Source organism: Triticum aestivum, chromosome 1D (assembly GCF_018294505.1).
Source record: "Triticum aestivum cultivar Chinese Spring chromosome 1D, IWGSC CS RefSeq v2.1, whole genome shotgun sequence".
Classification (NCBI taxonomy): domain Eukaryota; kingdom Viridiplantae; phylum Streptophyta; class Magnoliopsida; order Poales; family Poaceae; genus Triticum; species Triticum aestivum.
In genome coordinates, this window is record NC_057796.1 from 252,160,300 (window position 1) to 252,175,304 (window position 15,005).

At 46.0% G+C, this 15,005-nt stretch overlaps 1 pseudogene; it reads right to left on the bottom strand.

Annotated features, from left to right (window-relative positions):
- Positions 1 to 8,933: 8,933 nt before the first annotated feature.
- On the bottom strand, positions 8,934 to 10,430 carry LOC123168080 (probable disease resistance protein At1g12290; annotated as a pseudogene).
- Positions 10,431 to 15,005: the final 4,575 nt, after the last annotated feature.

Here is a 15,005-nt window from a genome sequence, read left to right on the forward strand (position 1 = left end):
TTTTTGCTGCTATTTTAGTATTTCCTTCTTCTTTTGCTTGCTGTGTACTCGTATGATGGCACGAGATTAGAAGAAAAGTGCGACATGTGTCGCTTTGCCATTTGGCTAGGGTGAGAGGGGACCGGGCCATGCCATGATGCCTATGTTGGAAATATGCCCTAGAGGCAATAATAAATGGTTATTATTATATTCCTTTGTTCATGGTAATTGTCTATTATTCATGCTATAATTGTATTGTCCGGAAATCGTAATACATGTGTGAATACATAGACCACAACCTGTCCCTAGTAAGCCTCTAGTTGACTAGCTCGTTGATCAACAGATAGTCATGGTTTCCTGACTATGGACATTGGATGTCATTGATAACGGGATCACATCATTACCATGGTTTCCTGACTAAGGAGAATGATGTGATGTACAAGACCCAACTTAAGCATAGCATAAAAGATCGTGTAGTTTCGTTTGCTAGAGCTTTTCCAATGTCAAGTATCTTTTCCTTAGACCATGAGATCGTGCAACTCCCGGATACCGTAGGAGTGCTTTGGGTGTGCCAAACGTCACAACGTAACTGGGTGACTATAAAGGTGCACTACGGGTATCTCCGAAAGTGTCTGTTGGGTTGGCACGGATCGAGATTGGGATTTGTCACTCCGTGTGACGGAGAGGTATCTCTGGGCCCACTCGGTAATGCATCATCATGATGAGCTCAATGTGACTAAGGCGTTAGTCACGGGATCATGCATTGCGGTACGAGTAAAGAGACTTGCCGGTAACGAGATTGAACAAGGTATTGGGATACCGACGATCGAATCTCGGGCAAGTAACATACCGATTGACAAAGGGAATTGCATACGGATTGATTGAATCCTCGACACCGTGGTTCATCCGATGATATCATCGTGGAACATGTGGGAGCCAACATGGGTATCCAGATCCCGCTATTGGTTATTGACCGGAGAGGCGTCTCGGTCATGTCTGCATGTCTCCCGAACCCGTAGGGTCTACACACTTAAGGTCCGGTGATGCTAGGGTTGTAGAGATATATGTATGCGGAAACCCGAAAGTTGTTCAGAGTCCCGGATGAGATCCCGGACGTCACGAGAGGTTCCGGAATGGTCCGGAGGTAAAGATTTATATATGGGAAGTCTTATTTTGGTCGCCGGAAAAGTTCGCGCTTTATCGGTATTGTACCGGGAGTGCCGAAAGGGGTCCGGGGGTCCACCAAGGGGGTCCACCAGCCCTGGGGGGGCCACATGGGCTGTAAGGGGTGCGCCTTGGCCTATATGGCCAAGGGCACCAGCCCTAAGAGGCCCATGCGCAAGAGATAAGAAAAAGGGAGAGTCCTAAAGGGGGAAGGCACCTGCGAGGTGCCTTGGGGGGGAAGGACTCCCCCCTGGCCGCACCCTTCCTTGAAGGAAGGGGCAAGGCTGCGCCCCCCCTCTCCCTTGGCCCTATATATAGTGGGGGGAAGGGAGGGCAGCAACATCTAAGCCTTGGGCGCCTCCCTCCTCCCCTGCAACACCTCTCTCTCTCTCGCAGAAGCTTGGCGAAGCCCTGCCGGAGACCCGCTACATCCACCACCACGCCGTCGTGCTGTTGGATCTCCATCAACCTCTCCTCCCCCCTTGCTGGATCAAGAAGGAGGAGACGTCGCTGCACCATACGTGTGTTGAACGCGGAGGTGCCGTACGTTCGGCACTCGGTCATCGGTGATTTGGATCACGGCGAGTACGACTCCGTCATCCACGTTCATTGGAACGCTTCCGCTCGCGATCTACAAGGGTATGTAGATGCACTCCTTTCCCCTCGTTGCTAGTAGACTCCATAGATGCATCTTGGTGAGCGTAGGAAAATTTTAAATTATGCTACGATTCCCAACAGTGGCATCATGAGCCAGGTCTATGCGTAGTTACTATGCACGTGATTTTGGAATAAAAGCTAGACGACTCAGCCCTCTTGAGTAGAACACAAAGCAGTTGTGGGCGTTGAGTTTGCCAATTCTTCTTGCCGCTACTAGTCGTTTCTTGTTTCGGCGGCATTGTAGGATGAAGCGGCCCGGACCGACCTTACACGTACGCTTACGTGAGACAGGTTCCACCGACTGACATGCACTAGATGCATAAGGTGGCTAGCGGGTGTTTGTCTCTCCTACTTTAGTCGGAACAGATTCGATGAAAAGGGTCCTTATGAAGGGTAAATAGAAATTGGCAAATCACGTTGTGGTCATACGTAGGTAAGAAACGTTCTTGCTAGAAACCTACAAACCACGTAAAAAACTTGCAACAACAATTAGAGGACGTCTAACTTGTTTTTGCAGCAAGTGCTATGTGATGTGATATGGCCAGAAGATGTGATGAATGATATATGTGATGTATGAGATTGATCATATTCTTGTAATAGGAATCACGACTTGCATGTCGATGAGTATGACAACCGGCAGGAGCCATAGGAGTTGTCTTTATTATTTTGTATGACCTGCGTGTCATTGAATAACGCCATGTAAATTACTTTACTTTGTTGCTAAACGAGTTAGCCATAGAAGTAGAAGTAATCGTTAGCGTGACGACTTCATGAAGACACAATGATGGAGATCATGATGATGGAGATCATGGTGTCATGCCGGTGACGAAGATGATCATGGTGCCCCGAAGATGGAGATCAAAGGAGCATGATGATATTGGCCATATCATGTCACTATTTGATTGCATGTGATGTTTATCATGTTTTTGCATCTTATTTGCTTAGAACGACGGTAGTAAGTAAGATGATCCCTTATAATAATTTCAAGAAAGTGTTCACCCTAACTGTGCACCGTTGCGAAGGTTCGTTGTTTCGAAGCACCACGTGATGATCGGGTGTGATAGATTCTAACGTTCGAATACAACGGGTGTTGACGAGCCTAGCATATACAGACATGGCCTCGGAACACACGCAATACACTTAGGTTGACTTGACGAGCCTAGCATGTACAGACATGGCCTCGGAACACGGAGGACCGAAAGGTCGAGCATGAGTCGTATAGAAGATACGATCAACATGGAGATGTTCACCGATCTTGACTAGTCCGTCTCACGTGATGATCGGACACGGCCTAGTTAAACTCGGATCATGTTTCACTTAGATGACCAGAGGGATGTCTATCTGAGTGGGAGTTCATAATCAGATGAACTTCATTATCATGAACATAGTCAAATAGGTATTTGCAAATTATGTCATAGCTTGCGCTTTAGTTCTACTGATTAAGATATGTTCCTAGAGAAAATTTAGTTGAAAGTTGGTAGTAGCAATTATGCGGACTGGGTCCGTAAACTGAGGATTGTCCTCATTGCTGCACAGAAGGCTTATGTCCTTAATGCACCGCTCGGTGTGCTGAACCTCAGCGTCGTCTGTAGATGTTACGAAACATCTGACATACACGTTTTGATGACTACGTGATAGCTCAGTGCGGTTTAGAATTGTGGCACCAAAGACGTTCTTGAAACGTCGCAGAACATGTGAGATGTTCCAAAGACTGAAATTGGGATTTCAGACTAGTGCCCACGTCAAGAGGTATGAGACCTCTGACAAGTTTCTTAAGCCTGCAAACTAAGGGAGAAAAGCTCAATCGTTGAGCGTGTGCTCAAATTGTCTGAGTGCCACAATCGCTTGAATCGAGTGGGAGTTAATCTCCCAGATGAGATAGTGATAGTTCTCCATAGTCACTGCCACCAAGCTAGTAGAGCTTCGTGATGAACTATAACATATCAAGGATAGTTATGATGATCCTTGAGCTATTCGCGATGTTTGACACCGCGAGAGTAGAAATCAAGAAGGAGCATCAATTGTTGATGGTTAGTAAAACCACTAGTTTAAGAAGGGCAAGGGCAAAAGGGATACTTCATGAAACAGCAAGTCGTTTGCTGCTCTAGTGAAGAATCCCAAGGTTGAACCCAAACCCGAGACTAAGTGCTTCTGTAATTAGAGGAACGGTCACTGAAGCAGTACTACCCTAGATACTTGGTAGATGAGAAGGCAGGCAAGGTCGACAAAGTATATTGGATATACGTTATATGAATGTGTACTTTACTAGTACTCCTAGCAGCACCAGGGTATTAGATACTGGTTCGGTTGCTAAGTGTTAGTAACTCGAAATAAAAGCTGCGGAATAAATGGAGACTAGCTAAAGGTGAGATGACGATATGTGTTGGAAGTGTTTCCAAGGTTGATGTGATCAAGCATCGCATGCTCCCTCTACCATCGAGATTTGGTGGTTGCGCTGAACATGATTGGATTATGTTTACCGCAAAACGGTTATTCATTTAAGGAGAATAATGGTTACTCTGTTTATTTGAATAATACCTTCAATGGTCTTGCACCTAAAATGAATCTCGATCGTAGTGATACACATGTTCATGCCAAAAGATATAAGATAGTAATGATAGTACCACATACTTGTGGCACTGCCACTTGAGTCATATTGGTCGCATGAAGAAGCTCCATGTAGGTGGATCTTTGGACTCACTCATTTTTGAAAAGATTGAGACATGCGAACCATGTCTATTGGTATATATGCATGAAGAAACTCCATACAGATGGATCGTTTGGACTCACTTGATTATGAATCACTTGAGACATGCAAATCATACCACATGGGCAAGATGACTGAAAGGCCTCGTTTTCAGTGAGATGGAACAAGAGAGCAATTTATTGGAAGTAATACATTTTGATGTATGCAGTCCAATGAATGCTGAGGCATGCAGTGGATATCGTTATGTTCTTACTTCACAGATGATTTGAGTAGATGCTGAGTGTATTTACTTGATGAAACACTAGTCTGAATTATTGAAAGGTTCAAGCAATTTCAGAGTGAAGTTGAAGATCGTCGTGACAAGAGGATAAAATGTCTGTGATATGATCATAGAGATGAGTATCTGAGATACGAGTTTGGCACACAATTGAGACATTGTGGAAAGTGTTTCACAATTAATACCGCCTGGAACACCATAGTGTGATGGTGTGTCCGAACATCATAACTGCACCCTATTGGATGTGGTGCATACCATGATGTTTCTTATCAAATTACCACTATCATTTATGGGTTAGGCATTAGAGACAACCGCATTCACTTTAAAAGGGGCACCACGCAATTCCGTTGAGACGACACCGTTTATAGAAACCTAAGTTGTCGTTTCTTAAAAGTTTGGGGCTGCGATGCTTATGTGAAAAAGTTTCAGGCTGATAAGCTCGAACCCAAAGCGGATAAATGCATCTTCATAGAATACCCAAAAACAGTTGGGTATACCTCCTATCTGGAAGCAAAAGTATTTGCTTCTAGAAACGAGTCCTTTCTCGAGGAAAAGTTTCTCTCGAAAGGATTGAGTGGGAGGATGGTGGAGACTTGATAAGGTTATTGAACCGTCACTTCAACTAGTGTGTAGCAGGGCACAGGAAGTTGTTCCTGTGGCACCTATACCAATTGAAGTGGACGCTTATGATAGTGATCATGAAACTTCGGATCAAGTCACCACCAAACCTCCTACGACGACAAGGATACGTGCTACTTCAGAGTGGTACGTGATCCTGTCTGAGATATCATGTTGTTGGACAATACTGAACCTACGAGCTATGGAGAAGCGATGGTAGACCCATATTCCGACGAATGGCTCGAGGCCATGAAATCCGAGATATAATCCATGTATCAGAACAAAGCATGGACTTTGGTGAACTTGCCCGATGATCGGCAAGCCATCGAGATAAATGGATCTTTAAGAAGAAGACGGACATGGACGGTAATGTTACCGTCTATGAAGCTCGACTTGTGGCGAAGAGTATTTTCACAAGTTCAAGGAGTTGACTACGATGAGTTTTTCTCATCCGTAGCGATGCTTAGGTCCGTCGGAATCATGTTAGCATTAGCTACATTTATGAAATCTGGCAGATGGATGTCAAAACAAGTTTCCTTACCAGTTTTCATAAGGAAAGGTTGTATGTGATACAATCAGAAAGGTTTTTGTCGATCCTAAGGATGCTAAAAGGTATGCTAGCTCCAGCGATCCTTCCATGGATCAGAGCAAGCATCTCGGAGTCAGAATATACGCTTTGATGGGGTGATCAAAGTTTTTGGGTTTATACAAAGTTTGTTAGAAACTTGTATTTACAATAAAATGAGTGGGAGCGCTACAACATTTCTGATGAGTATATGTGAATGAAATATTGATGATCCGAAATGATGTAAAATTTCTGGAAAGCATAAAGGGTTGTTTGAAAGGAGTTTTTCAAGGGAAGACCTGGATAAATCTACTTACATATTGGGCATCAAGATCCATAGAGATAGATCAAGACGCCTGATGATACTTTCAAAAGACAGCATACCTTGACATGATTTTGAAAGAGTTCAAAATAGATCAGCAAAGAAGGAGTTCTTGGCTGTGTTACAAGGTGTGAGTATTGAGTGAGACTCAAGACCTGACCACAGCAGAAGATAGAGAAAGGACGAAAGGTCGTCCCCTATGCTTTAGACATAGGCTCTATAGTATGCTATGCTGTGTACCGCACATGTAGTGTGCCTTGCCATAAGTTGGTCAAGAGGGTACAATGGTGATCCGGGAAAGGATCTCGTGACAGCGGTCGAACTTATCCTTAGTACCTAGTGGATTAAGGAATTTTCTCGATTATGGAGGTGGAAAGGAGTTCGTCGTAAAGGGTTACGTCGATGCGAACTTTGACACTAATCCGGAGGACTCTGAGTAGTAACCCGGATTCGTATAGTAGAGCAATTATTTGAAATGGCTCCAAATAGCGCGTGGTAGCATCCACAAGATGACATAGATATTCGTAAAGCACACAGTTCTGAAAGGTTCAGACCCGTTGACTAATAACCTCTCTCACAAGCATAAATTGACCAAACCAGAACACATTGAGTGATAATCACATAGTGATGTGAACTGGATCGTTGACTCTAGTAAACTCTTTAGATGTTGGTCACATGGTGATGTGACCAGTGAGTGTTAATCACATGGTGATGTGAACTAGATTATTGACTCTAGTGCAAGTGGGAGACTGTTGGAAATATGCCCTAGAGGCAATAATAAATGGTTATTATTATATTTCTTTGTTCATGGTAATTGTCTATTATTCATGCTATAATTGTATTGTCCGGAAATTGTAATACATGTGTGAATACATAGACCACAACCTGTCCCTAGTAAGCCTCTAGTTGACTAGCTCGTTGATCAACAGATAGTCATGGTTTCCTGACTATGGACATTGGATGTCATTGATAACGGGATCACATCATTAGGAGAATGATGTGATGGACAAGACCCAACTTAAGCATAGCATAAAAGATCGTGTAGTTTCGTTTGCTAGAGCTTTTCCAATGTCAAGTATCTTTTCCTTAGACCATGAGATCGTGCAACTCCCGGATACCGTAGGAGTGCTTTGGGTGTGCCAAACGTCACAACGTAACTGGGTGACTATAAAGGTGCACTACGGGTATCTCCGAAAGTGTCTGTTGGGTTGGCACGGATCGAGATTGGGATTTGTCACTCCGTGTGACGGAGAGGTATCTCTGGGCCCACTCGGTAATGCATCATCATGATGAGCTCAATGTGACTAAGGCGTTAGTCACGGGATCATGCATTGCGGTACGAGTAAAGAGACTTGCCGGTAACGAGATTGAACAAGGTATGGGGATACCGACGATCGAATCTCGGGCAAGTAACATACCGATTGACAAAGGGAATTGCATACGGATTGATTGAATCCTCGACACCGTGGTTCATCCGATGATATCATCGTGGAACATGTGGGAGCCAACATGGGTATCCAGATCCCGCTATTGGTTATTGACCGGAGAGGCGTCTCGGCCATGTCTGCATGTCTCCCGAACCCGTAGGGTCTACACACTTAAGGTCCGGTGATGCTAGGGTTGTAGAGATATATGTATGCGGAAACCCGAAAGTTGTTCGGAGTCCCGGATGAGATCCCGGACGTCACGAGAGGTTCCAGAATGGTCCGAAGGTAAAGATTTATATATGGGAAGTCTTATTTTGGTCGCCGGAAAAGTTTCGCGCTTTATCGGTATTGTACCGGGAGTGCCGAAAGGGGTCCGGGGGTCCACCAAGGGGGTCCACCAGCCCTGGGGAGGGCACATGGGCTGTAAGGGGTGCGCCTTGGCCTATATGGGCCAAGGGCACCAGCCCCAAGAGGCCCATGCGCAAGAGATAAGAAAAAGGGATAGTCCTAAAGGGGGAAGGCACCTGCGAGGTGCCTTGGGGGGGAAGGACTCCCCCCTGGCCGCACCCTTCCTTGGAGGAAGGGGCAAGGCTGCGCCCCCCCTCTCCCTTGGCCCTATATATAGTGGGGGGAAGGGAGGGCAGCAACATCTAAGCCTTGGGCGCCTCCCTCCTCCCCTGCAACACCTCTCTCTCTCTCGCAGAAACTTGGCGAAGCCCTGCCAGAGACCCGCTACATCCACCACCACGCCGTCGTGTTGTTGGATCTCCATCAACCTCTCCTCCCCCCTTGCTGGATCAAGAAGGAGGAGACGTCGCTGCACCATACGTGTGTTGAACGCGGAGGTGCCGTACGTTCGGCACTCGGTCATCGGTGATTTGGATCACGGCGAGTACGACTCCGTCATCCACGTTCATTGGAACGCTTCCGCTCGTGATCTACAAGGGTATGTAGATGCACTCCTTTCCCCTCGTTGCTAGTAGACTCCATAGATGCATCTTGGTGAGCGTACGAAAATTTTAAATTATGCTACGATTCCCAACAGCCTATCCGAATCCGATCCATGATGAGCCGAGATGAGCTCATGCATGCTGCGCAGATCGGCAGGCAGTCGGCAACAGAAAAGGAGGAGGTAATAGCACCCGAGGTACCCTAACTTGCACAGAATGTGTTGATTTAGTCCCAAACTTGCAAAACTTGATTTTATCATACCCCAACTTGCATCTCATGTGATGATTTAGTCCCAGGCCAATCACAGCTCGACAATTGGCAGCCAGGTGGCTGGACCGGTTAGCGCACGCACTTTTGCACAAAACCCCTGCCGTTTCCTTCAATCAACCCGCACTCACCTCCACCTGAATTAAATCTGTTTCGAATCGAGTTCACGTCCGTTCGAGCTCTATCCCTTGAATAGGCCCCACGCGTGATGATTTTATCTCCAACGTTGTCTCTGAAGAGGCCCCACGCGTCGTCTTCCCCCAGGCGCCCGATCTCGACGACGTTGTCCGCGGCGCACACACGTCCGGGCTCCTAGTGGACACGACGACCTTCTGGCGCCGGCCGCCCTTCCCGAGCGGCGTCGACAGGCCGACCGCCACCAGGTCGACGGGCGCCTCCAGCGGCCCATCGATCAGCAGCAGGAAGCTTTTGCGCGAGAGTTCCGCGCGGATGAGGCAGGCCCGGCTCCGGTCGTCCGCCGACAACATCACGCCGTAGCTGCAGCCCAGGCGGGTGCAGCAGATGCCGAGCTGCACGTCCGTCACCGACCACCTGCTACCCACCTCCAAATAGAGCACGCAGTCGAAGAGGGCGTGGTACAGGCTGGGCTGCCGGAGCGGCGTGAGGAGCGACGTCTTGCCGGCGCCCCGCCGGCCCCAGACCCTCAACCGGTCGTCGCCGGGGAGGTCGCTCTCGAGGAAGTCGTGCATTCTGGTGAGGTGGCTGTCCACGCCTCACAGGTGGCGGCAGGCCGAGCGCAGCCGGTCCAGCCTCGCCGGACAGCCGTGGGCGCGCGCCGCCGCCTCCTCGAGCTTCGTGATGGCCCCTTTGAACGTGATCATGTGGTAGATGATCTTGATTAGGGGCCACATGGTGATACGTACGTACGGGGTTCGACGACCGCGCACGAGAGAACCTCATGCCGCGAGAATCGACTCGACTAGCTATAGCGTACTACAATCTCAGAATATGTAGAATTAGTATCAGGAGGGGATCGTATCCAACGCGGACATGGCTTCAACTTCAACTTGTATCACACATAACTTGAATTGCTCCTGAAGCCCTGATGAGACGAACGCGCGGACGATCTGCCATATTAGGCGCTACTAGCCTGAAGAACTAAAGAGGGGAGAAATTCAGTCAAAATCACTTAAAGTAGCACACTTTGTGGGACGATTGCGAGGAATGTAGGGCGAATTAGGATACGTACTTAGGCCAAGCAGAACATGGGGCTAGGGTTTATACCCGGTGCAAGATGGATGTCTCTTCCCCGTCGGGATCCTGGGCTTTTTATAGCCTTACATTTTGTAGAAAGTAAGAGAAACAGAGACTGAAAATTAAAAAGTGCCACAAGTGCTCTTCTCGTATTTCAAACAGACAGGAAGATCAGCATTAGCCACGATGAAGGGCTGTAGTGCATCGAGGCAACTCAACGAAGCAGTAAGTTGCCGTTAGATGCAGATCCAACAGCTGGGACTGTTTGGTTTCTTCAGCTAAGCAGAACAGAGTGTCGATTTCTTCAAAAATCGAAGGGGATGGGGCCTGACATGTGCTATACTTCAGATTCAGAGGGTTACAGGCTCATCGCATACAGGTAAAGAATCGCATTTCCTTTTTAATTTTGACATCAGAACATGGCACCACAACTTCATTCGGGCCAACATACTAACCACGTCAGACAACATGACTACCAAGTACAGCAAACCAACATCACTACATGATTGAATGCATACTGCAAGCCCACAGCACAACAGAGCTTAAGATGACACGATAGGGGCATTCGACTGTCGTTAGATTATGCCTACCAGTCAAACAATGTAACTGAAACAGCGGCAACTAGATTATTCAGGTGGATAGAGCTCGAACGGACGTGAACTCGATACAGATTTAATTCAGGTGGAGGTGAGTGCGGGTTGATTAAAGGAAACGGCAGGGGGTTTTGTGCAAAAGTGCGTGCGCCGACCGGTCCAGCCACCTGGCTGCCAATTGTCGAGCTGTGATTGGCCTGGGACTAAATCATCACATGAGATGCAAGTTGGGGTATGGTGGAGTCAAGTTTTACAAGTTTGGAACTAAATCATCATATTCTGTGCAAGTTATGGTACCTCGGTGCTATTACCTCCAAAAGGAGGTACACTATACGAGAGAGTAGTTGATGATGCAGTCAGTGAGGCTGCCTTTACAAACCAAGAGCGCAGCTTTCCGGATGGATGGCGTAAACAATTTTTTATCCGTGACGCTACTCCACCCCCTGACACCCCCAGCCTTCGACGCATACGTCTGCCGGGGAGCGGGTGACGCAGGCCGAGGGACATGTGTCGTCACGTCGGCGGGCCTCCGACGGATAGGTTTCTTTATCGCTGGCCAGCTGCAATCATTGGGCACACCCGCACAGGCACAGCGCAGGGGACCATGGGCTCCTTCTTGCATCTGCATCTTGCGCTGCAGCAGCGCGGGTCACAATCCGACTCGACGTGGTCGTTGGTCAACACAGTTAGTAGATCGCACTACCGATGGTGCGGCAGAAAGGCAGGGCAGGGACGGTGTACTGCACAATGTGCAGGTTTTTTGTGGCGGCACGCGCATCGCCCCGAGGCAGGGCAGGTGCGCCGCGCGCGTCAGGTGCATGGGGTTCCGGAACGAGTCCGGGTTCGAGATTGCGTCGTCGAAAATTGCCACCCCGGTCGAATCAGACGGCGTCACTTCAGTAGTCCGCTTGGTTCGGCCTGAATATTGAGGGCATGTGAATGCATAGCTTCAGAGTGCAAAATCTCGTGTTTTGACCTTTTTGGATAAGTTAGTTCGAGATTTGACCCTCGTTTGCAAAAATATCGGGATCTGACCATTTTTCTATCGTCAAGGGGCATGGCGGTAGGGTATAACAGTCTATAGCCGAGGTCCCTGGTGGTAAGGTTGCATGCCCTACCGCAAAAAAATTCTAAGTTTTATACACAATGCATGTGTGCACCTACCATCGGGCATCTTGGCGGTAGGGTTACACATGCGACCGCCATCCCCTGTGGCAGTAGGAATGCGTTGCGCTGACGTGGTCAAGTTCCTTACTGCCAGGGGCTTTGGCGATAGGCTGCTATTCCCTACCGCCATATCCCTTGGCGGTAGGAAAAGAGTCAGGTTCCGAAATTTTAGCAAATTAAGGTAGATCTCGAACAACTTCTCAAAAGGATCAAAACACGAAATTTAGCCGCTCCAGGGTAATGCCTCGTATGTCATGTAGGATCAGATCATAGAAAAAATAGCTTCGGATGGGGAAGCAGAATCCTTTGTAGGAGGCGGGTATTTGGGGAGAAAAAATATGGCCGGTGAATAAAGTTGAAGTGCAAAGTAGGGATCCATGTGTAGCGAGAGTGATTTTCTGTTTCTTTGATGAGACGCATTAGTAGTAGCTTGCATTGGGAAAAAAAGTCAATATAAATACCTCAAATTACTTTTTATTATGGGACATCTGTATCCATATGTCACCATTATACATGTCCTGATAGGATAAGATACTTATTTTTTTAATAGTTATCACTCAAATCATGTCACACATGTGGTAAGCAATTTAAGCAATTCTTTTTGAAAAGAACACTTATCACTCAAGTAGTCTGCTTGGTTAGGCGAGAATATCAGGTACTCCCACCTTTTGGGTGCTCCCGGTGCACCGATGCCGAAAAACATTCTTAAGATATTCAAAAAATTCTGAAAAAATCTTAGCACATTGACACAACATAGATGTATCTTGTCATAAAATTTCAAATCAAAATTTAAAACATTGCTCGAGATACAAAAATGACAAATTCGACAGTAAATAGTACATAACATAAGTTGGGCTTTAGATTTGGCCCATTATGACAATGATGTCAAATTTGGCATTTTTGTATCTCGAGCAATTTTCAAATTTTGATTTGAAATTTTGTGACAACATACATCGATGTTGTGTGACTATGCTAATTTTTTTTGAGAATTTTTCAAACATTTAAAAAATGTATTTCAGCATCGGTGCACCGGAAGCACCCAAGGGGTGGGAGTAGTCCTGGCCATCTCACGCCCGGCCCTATCAGCCCACCCAGGCCCGGCCCTAAAATCCAGGGCCTAGGCCCGATGGGCTTGCCCGTGGGCCGGGCTTGGGCTTGAGTTTTGAGCCCACCAGCAGGGCCTGGACAGGCTTGGGCTTGGCATATTGGCATTTTAAGGAAGAGTCTTGGCCCACGGCCCTAAGCCCTAAGGGCTTTTCAGGGCTTTTTACCAGATGGGCCGGGCTTGGGCTTGAAAAGTAGGCCCAATGGTAGGGCCTGGGAGGGCCTGGGCCTCAGTTTTCTGCCGTGGGCTTTTTCAGGCCCGGCCCAAGCCTAGCCCGGCCCGGCCCATGGCCAGATATAGGTGGGAGTACCTGATATTTTCCCGCTTGGTTAGGCCCGAATACTGATAGGACGAGAAAACCAAACACCTCCTATACAGCGCTCGTGGCGCCAACTTTTTTTAGTGGCGCTCACCCTGGTAGGTGCATGGGCCGGCCCAACAAACCACGAGCAAAGCAGTGTGAGTTAGTGTAAAAATAAAAAGAACGCGTTGCCACTGAGGCAGTGACTCCTTAACCAGGTGACCGTTGACAACCCCTCGAATAAAAAAGCTAACCATTCACAAGTGGACCAGTTGACCATTAACCTGAAATAGTTCATAAATCTGAAAAAGTTCATAAATGTGGATATTTCACTAAACTATTTTTCTGTGAATTTGAGAAAGTTCACAAAGTTTTAAAATAATTCTGTAAATTAAGAAATGTTCGCAAAAATAAAAAGCTTACGAATTTGAAAAAAATTCACAATTGTTTCAAAAAATGTTCACAGGTTTGAAAAGTTCACAAATTTAAAATGCTTGTGAATTTTTAAAACTTTGCAAATTTGAAATTTTTATCGATTTTTTAAAAAGTGCATGGATTTGATAAGGTTCATGGATTTTGAAAAACAAGTTACTGAATAAGTATAAAGGAAAAAACAAAAAAAAGCAAAGAATGCATTAAAAACCAGTGAAAAATATATTAAAACAAGCACAGAAAACCGACAATGCCTTATAAAAGGTTCCAAAACCGGTGGAGGCGGTGATAACGGGCCACTGGCTCACCTAAACTACCAAATGAGTGACCTGCGCCCCATAACATTTGCACTTTATTTGGTGGCTAAAGCGCCAAACGGGATTCAGGAGAAAACCAGCAAGGCAAGCCACTCCCATAAGTAAAAGAACACTTGAGGGCTCTGAGAACTTGATGGGGCTAAGCTCCACCGAGCTATTGTTCCCTCAGCTTTACATTGCGTCATTCTTTAGAGCCCCTATTGGATGCCCACGTACGTCCAATGGTCAAGCTTTCACGCTGAAGCTGCCCAACTAGGCTGGCCCATTCTAGTTCAAAAAGTGAAAAAAAGATCCTAATGTGAGCATTTGAGGGAGGATTGAACATGGGACCTTTCCGTTTCGAGGGCATGTGGAATGTCACTCGAGCTGATGGTGTTTGGTGACTAAATGGCAGCACCAGACGCTAATAACTAGCATCAAAAGCAACACAATTCAAAAAAAATAGGAACAATTTTATAAAAAATGAATTTAAATACACACACTAAACTTTCTAAAGTATACGGTGAACATTTCTCAAATACACAATGATCGGTTTTAAATATAAGGTGAACTTTTTTTAATGCACACTGGGAACTTTTCAATGAACAATTTTTGAAATTATGACTACATTTTGAATTCCAACAAATTTCTTGAATTGTGAACAAAATAGTAAAACATAATGCTTTTTTTTGCAAAAATGTGGACATGTTTTGAATGCTGAACTTTTTTTCAATTTTGAACAAATTTATTAAAAAGTGAACTAAATTTGAAAACAAGTACGAATTGTTTAAAAAATGTCAAGTCAACAAATTTTCTAAGTTGTGAACAAGATTTTAAAATGTGAACAGTTTTCTAAGAAAATATCAACAGTTTCTGAAAATTGCAAACAATTTTGAAAACCATTAACAGTTTTCGTAAAATGCAAACATTTTTTTAAATCGTGAACAATTTTTGAAATCCTG